We start from the raw sequence: 6,685 nt of genomic DNA, 5'->3' as shown, positions 1-6,685 counted from the left end.
CCTCCCATTGATTGTCTATTTGCTTGAGCAGGCCCAATAAAATCTCCATTGGAGACTTTGTTGTTACTGTGTTTGGCATATCGAATACTCTCGGTAGCTTGCCGGGCTCTCCGAGAGGGGTGGAGGAATCGAACTCGGGTCGGCCATGTTGGCCGCTTGTAAGGCGAACGCCCTACCCGCTGTGCTATCGCTCCAGCCCTTAAAAATATGGAATGCTTCACGAATTTGCGTGTCATCCTTGCGTAGGGGCCATGCTAATCTTCTCTGTATCGTTCCAAATTTAGTATATGTGCTGCTGTAAGGAAACTTTTCATAAAGCTTTTATTAAAAACCCAGCTATAAAACCCAGCTCCCGGAAGAGAACAGCACAGAGTCTCCTGCCCCTGTGCCTGGCTGTTCTTGCTGGGGCCCCTTGGAGGGGAGCGGGTTGCGTTTTCCTCCACGCCCCAACCAGGGCTCCGGCAGCCGAAGACCTCCAGAACCAGCCACCACCATGCTGAGACCACTCTCCACACACATGAAGGTACCAGCAGAGGAACAAAGGCATGTGTGTCCCCGGCTGATATCTCCAAGCCCTACTCAGATCAGGGCTGAGCATCCTCCACCCAGATCCTCCAAATTCCAGTAGGCAGGGCTCACACCCACCAACTGACCCCCTGGAGCTGTGTAATCCCATCAACAGCCAAGACTCAGAGACTATAAAACCCAGCTCCCGGAAGCACGTGGCCGCATTTGCGGCCGTGCGACATCTTATCATCTCATTCCTACTTTGGACATACTGGCAGGCTACCGAATGTAATCTGCCCACACAGCAGAGTCTGGCAAACTCCCCGTGGCGTACCCAATATGCCAAATACCAGTAACAATGAAGGGTCTCATTCTCCTAACTCTGAAAGAGCCTTGAATATGGCACTTTTTTAAAAAAGTCTCAGGGCTAGGATGAAGGAGACGTTACTGGGGACTGCTCAAGGCAATCTACGAATAACAGGATGGTTGTTATTGTGATTTATTCAAAAAGAAAACCTTGAAATAATAATTTACGGTGTTAACATGTTTCATACTGACTTAGGTACTCCCTAAATCTTAACTCAGCTATTGCTGTCCTAGCACGAACTCTCATTCAAACATATCTCTGACAAAACATAGTAGCATTATTTTTGATGACATAATATAAGTGCTACGATTAAGTCCTGATCTCAGCCATTTCTCCTCCCTATAGAAGTTCTGCACATAATGAGAGGCTGCCCCACTTTTCCGAAATAAATAGCAATCTCAATATAACCGCAAAACTTCAAAGACATTCTTAGAAGTCTATTTATTCTAGTTGGTCATTGCAAATTTCTTTCAACTCTACTTTCCCCTTAAATAACCTCACGGTCCATGATCCATGACACTATGCTTCTTTCACATTCTCTCTTGCATTCTGTCTGTCTCTGTCTCTCCTGCATACACCAACAGGCTCACAGGAGGGAATGGCTGAACTATAAAGTGAAAGAAATCAATTTTTGTTCAGTGTGTATTAAATTTTGAAATGATACCAATGAGCATGAAACTGAATCAATCATCTTCTATCATATCCCTTCAGGATGAAATTCACTTCAAATGGTCATTCTTATTTCTTTCCTGTAGAAAAGAATAGACAGCTTATTGGTGCCAGTGGAAATCTGGGACATTGAACACCTGCTATGGAGAAATAAGGTGCTCTCTGTACACGAGATTAATGTTATTGAAAGGTTAAATTGTAGTTCAAACAGGTATGCAGATAGTGGTATGAATACTATCTACAGTATTTCATAAATACTGAACCCAGGTTAAACTTGTGCTGTCTTCACATTTGCCATCATTAGCTGCTATTGTGCCTCTTCAATGACTCTGGAAGAAGCTCTTGGCAAGCAGCTTTATGACTATAGGGAAATTATTAAACTCCTCAGTGCCTCACTTTTTTTTACAGTTGCAAAACTTTCATGTTTAGTTTCAGTCATAAAATGATCAAAAAACCATCCCTCCACCAGTGCACATTTCCCATCACCAATGTCCCCACATGAAGGTACTGGCAGAGGGACAAAGCCACACGGGTTCTGGGGCCGAGATCTCCAAGCCTACTCAGATTGGGGCCTAGCATCCTCCACCCAGATCCTCCAAATTCCAGTAGGTGGGGGTCACACCCACCAACTGGCCCCCTGGCACCGTGTAATCCCATCAACGGCCAAGACTCAAAGACTATAAAAACCAGCTCCCAGAAGAGAACAGTGCAGTCTCCTGCCCCCACGCCTGGCTGCCCTCACCGGGGCCCCTTGGAGGGGAGCGGATTGAGCTTTCCTCCCCACCCCGACCAGGGCTCCAGCAGCCGAAGACCTCCAGGACCAGCCACCACCATGCTGAGACCACTCTCCGCACACCTGAAGGTACCGGCAGAGGGACAAAGTCACATGGGTTCCGGGGCCGAGATCTCCAAGCCTACTCGGATTGGAGTCGAGCATCCTCCACCCAGATCCTCCAAATTCCAGTAGGTGGGGGTCACACCCACCAACTGGCCCCCTGGCGCTGTGTAATCCCATCAACGGCCAAGACTCAGAGACTATAAATACCAGCTCCCGGAACCGCGCGGCCGCGAACATCTTATTATCTCATTTCTACTTTGGACAAACTGGCAGGCTACCGAATGTAGCCTGCCCACATGGCAGAGTCTGGCAAACTCTCCATGGCGTACCCAATATGCCAAATACCAGTAACAATGATGGGTCTCATTCTCCTAAAGAGCCTTGAATATAATCTCAGGGCTAGGATGAAGGAGATGTTACTGGGGCCTGCTCGAGGCAATCGACGAATAACAGGATGATTTGTGATTTTGTGAATGTCCCCAGTAACCACCACCCCCATCCCAACCCTCCCCCTGCCTCCATAGCAGACAATTTTCCCCATACTCTCTACGTTAGGGCATTATGGTTTGCAATACATATACTGAGACGCTTTCACATTTGGTCCTTTATCTACTTTCAGCACACATCTCCCATCCTTAATGATCCTTCTAACCATCATTGACTTTGTGATCCCTTCTCTATTCCAGCTGCCTTCTCCCCCCAGCTCATGAGGCAGGCTTCCAACTCTCAGGCAATATTCTTGGTCTCCACTGTGTCTACTGTCCTTGGGTGTCAAACTCATATTACGTTATTTTATATTCCACAAATGAGTGTGGTCCTTCTATGTCTGTCCCTCTCTTTCTGACTCATTTCATTTAGTTTATGTGAAACTATGGTCTCCATGACCATCCACTTAAAAATTGCCTCACTTTTATGGGGAGAAGTAGAGCATTGTAGTGCTGTCCTCACGTTGGTCATCAATTTGCTCGAGCGGGCACCAGTAACATCTCCATCGTGAAACTTGTTGGTACTGTTTTTGGCATATCAAATATGCCATGGGAAGTTTGCCAGGCTCTGCCATGCAGGCGGGGTACTCTTGGTAGCTTGCCGGGCTCTCCAAGAGTGATGGAGGAATCGAACCCAGGTGAGCCATGTGCAAGGCAAATGCCCTACCCGCTAAGTATGGTGCAAATGATTATTTTTAGAGAGGATCAAATCAAATTATACAAGATAGTTCTTGACATTTAACACCCGCTCAATACATTGTAGCTATATGTATACATACAATACATATCTATGCATACAATGCCGCTATGTATAGAGTGGTTCAATCATCAACCTACTCAGGTCATTACTCAGTTTCCTGAAATGTACCTCCATTATTTGGCGAAGGTTTGTCTGATGTGGCAGTTTCTCTGCTTCAGCATACACTAACAACACGAGGTGGCCTATGGGGCCATGTTAGACTATGAAAATCTTCAGGACTAGAAGTCTAGTTAAAGCCTAGAATAAACAGATTGAGCTGATTATCCCATCAGACTTCAATATGAAATTCTTAGTTACAAAAAGAAACTAGTTTAGAAGACTGCATGATGGACCTGATCCCAATGGGTTTGATGAAGTTGAAGCAATGGGCCCTTCTGATTGGCCTCTAGCTTAAAACTCGTTGAAATCACTCTCCTCACCAGCTTCCAAAATGATACTGTGACCTTTGTGCTTTTAATTTATATTTATCTATTATTAATTATCTTTGGATGCTGTGATGCCAATGTGACAGAACTCAGTGGCAGATTTTTGTTCCTTTGCAAAAAGGATCAAATAGAAGGGATTAAAATTGTGAGAAAACAAAAAAAGTCTTCTAAATATCTTAAAGAGTAACTTCAAAATGTTCAACTTAGCTTTTTATCAAGACACTGTAATTTCAAAAGTTATTCATGGATGAGTTACAGGAATATAATGTTGAAAAGTAATTGGGTTTCTTTATCTGCATTTTTTTCCATTAGGGCATCATGACTTATCTTCCTTGCATTTTTTTTTTGAGTGACACTGGGCCATGCACAGGGGTCATTCCTGGCTCCACATTCAGGAATTACTCCTGGAAGTGCTCGGGGGACCACATGGGATGCTGAATAGAACCCAGATCAGCCGCATGCAAGGCTTATGTCCTACCTGCTCTTCTATTGCTCTAGCCCCTCTTCCTTGAAATGAAAATATTAACCTATTTCAGAAAGCAAAGAAATAAAACTTAAAGCTTAGATTTATAAATAAATACCAAAAACACTCTGTAACAAAATAAAACTATTTAAGAATGTGGTACAATAAATCACAAAATTTTAAATTAACAAAGTGTGAACCAGAAAGATAGTACAACGATAAAACACTTACCTTGCATGAAACTCATCAGTTTGATATCTGATGCCACATATGGGACCTGAAGCCCCATCAAGTGTGACTCCTGAGCACAAAGCCAGGAAAAGGCCTTTAGCAATACTAGTTGTAACCCTCAAACCAAAAAAGAAATCAATTTTGCAATTTTTTTCAGTTTAATTTTATGAAGGCACCAGAATTTACAAAGTTGTTTATGGTAGAGTTGTTTCGGGCATACAATATTTCAACACCAATACCACCACTAGTGTTATCTTCCCTTCACTAATGCCCCAGGGTCCGTCTCATCCCTCATTCTGCACTCCTGGCAGGCATATAACAAATTTATTTCACATTGCTTGCTCCAATTTTAATGAATGGCAAATGGAAATCTCAGGAAATAAATCATTAAGTCAATATTTGATGGCTGATTGCTATATTATTTTCACCTATGTAAATAAAGAAATTCAAACCATTTAATGTAATATAATATAATGTCAATATCATCTACCACACCCTTCATTCCTGTCATTTCTACTTGTAGTTTTCTTATTCAGTGCTCATAGTTTATCGTGCTTTGTTGACTCACCATCAATTTTTGAGCTCATTAAACATTCTCACCAAGGTGTCAATAAAGCCATTTTTTGAGTACTTACAAGGCTGACTGGTGAGGGGTGTGTGTGTGTGTGTGTGTGTGTGTGTGTGTGTGTGTGTGTGTGTGTGTTCTGTGCTATTGTTTTCATTCATTGGACTTGACTGGCTTTTAAGCATGTTCCCAATAGGTTTTCTAGTGTTCCTCCTGTACTGTGGGTATTTGTAGTCAGACTCCTAGAATACTCTTACGGATTAGGCTGGGTTTGCTCTTTTCCTTCTCTGCCCATCTTCAACCAATGACAAGAAGTATAACTAGAAATGTGGAGTAGCAAGCAGAGGTTTAGGAAATGTGGTCAGGGCCTCTTAATATGAACAGTAATTTTTTTTTTAAATTAGTTTCTACCACGGTAGACTTGGCACTGGAAAGTCCTTAAATCTTTGAATGCAGTGGTATTCATTCTTAGATGGAGAAACTGAAATGTAGAAGAGTGAAATTTATATTTTCCAGGGGACTCTTAATTACCTAACATTTGGAATACTTTGAGGATTTGATTATATGGCTGACAATCTACATTGATTCATTAGCTATATAATTTATCAAGTTGACTATGTAATCTATATAGCCAGACAATCATGACCAAATTATAACTATGCCTTCTATGAAATAATTTTCTACTGTTTCAATATGTTATATAAATTATTCTTTATACTATTTCTGACCAAGTCATTATACAAAGAAAGATTTAGGAATTTTAGCTTAAATAATAGTTATCCCATAGCTGGTAAGTGGCAGGATTTAGCTTTAAATCAAGACTTCTGATTCTCCTATATTCCTTTCAAGGAAAATTCCTTAAGAGTAAAAAACACTTGACCATAGAGGTTATCGTGATTACCAAAGAACTAAATCAACTGGAAATAGGACATAGAATGGGACTATATGGGAGAGGCAGGGCACCTGGAAATGAAAGAGTTTAGGTATATATTTTTTATAAAATATGTGTCGATATTTAGCAATATTATTGAAACATCAACCTTAATATATAAAAGTTTGGTAGAAAGAAACTGTTTTTAAATATATATATATATATATATATTTACTTTTGCTTTATAGGATTCATCCATATTTCACCAAACTAAGATACATCAAAGAACACCTGGGTCTAAAGAAATCAATGTATCTACCCAATAAGTCTTAGTAATTCCAATAATTTTATGCTTACTTAATCTGTAGTGTTTCCATATTTTTGAAAAAATCTTAACTCATAAAATATTATCATTTTATGAAAAGTGCTAACCACCAATAAGTATCATTTCCTCAAATACTTACTCTTTAATAACAATACCATAAAAAGTAAATTTTCAGTGAG

The 6,685-nt window shown here is 41.0% G+C and overlaps 1 non-coding gene across 1 annotated transcript; it reads right to left on the bottom strand.

Moving 5' to 3' along the window:
- Nucleotides 1-201: 201 nt before the first annotated feature.
- Nucleotides 202-305, bottom strand: LOC130021247 (U6 spliceosomal RNA). The gene has a single exon (XR_008792136.1). It is a non-coding gene; the product is annotated as a U6 spliceosomal RNA (small nuclear RNA).
- Between the last annotated feature and the right edge of the window lie 6,380 nt (nucleotides 306-6,685).

The sequence above is a fragment of the Sorex fumeus genome, unplaced genomic scaffold (genome assembly GCF_029834395.1).
Source record: "Sorex fumeus unplaced genomic scaffold, SorFum_2.1 ptg000014l, whole genome shotgun sequence".
Lineage (NCBI taxonomy): Eukaryota > Metazoa > Chordata > Mammalia > Eulipotyphla > Soricidae > Sorex > Sorex fumeus.
Note: the sequence above shows the minus strand (reverse complement) of the source record. Positions and strands in the feature narration are given on the sequence as shown.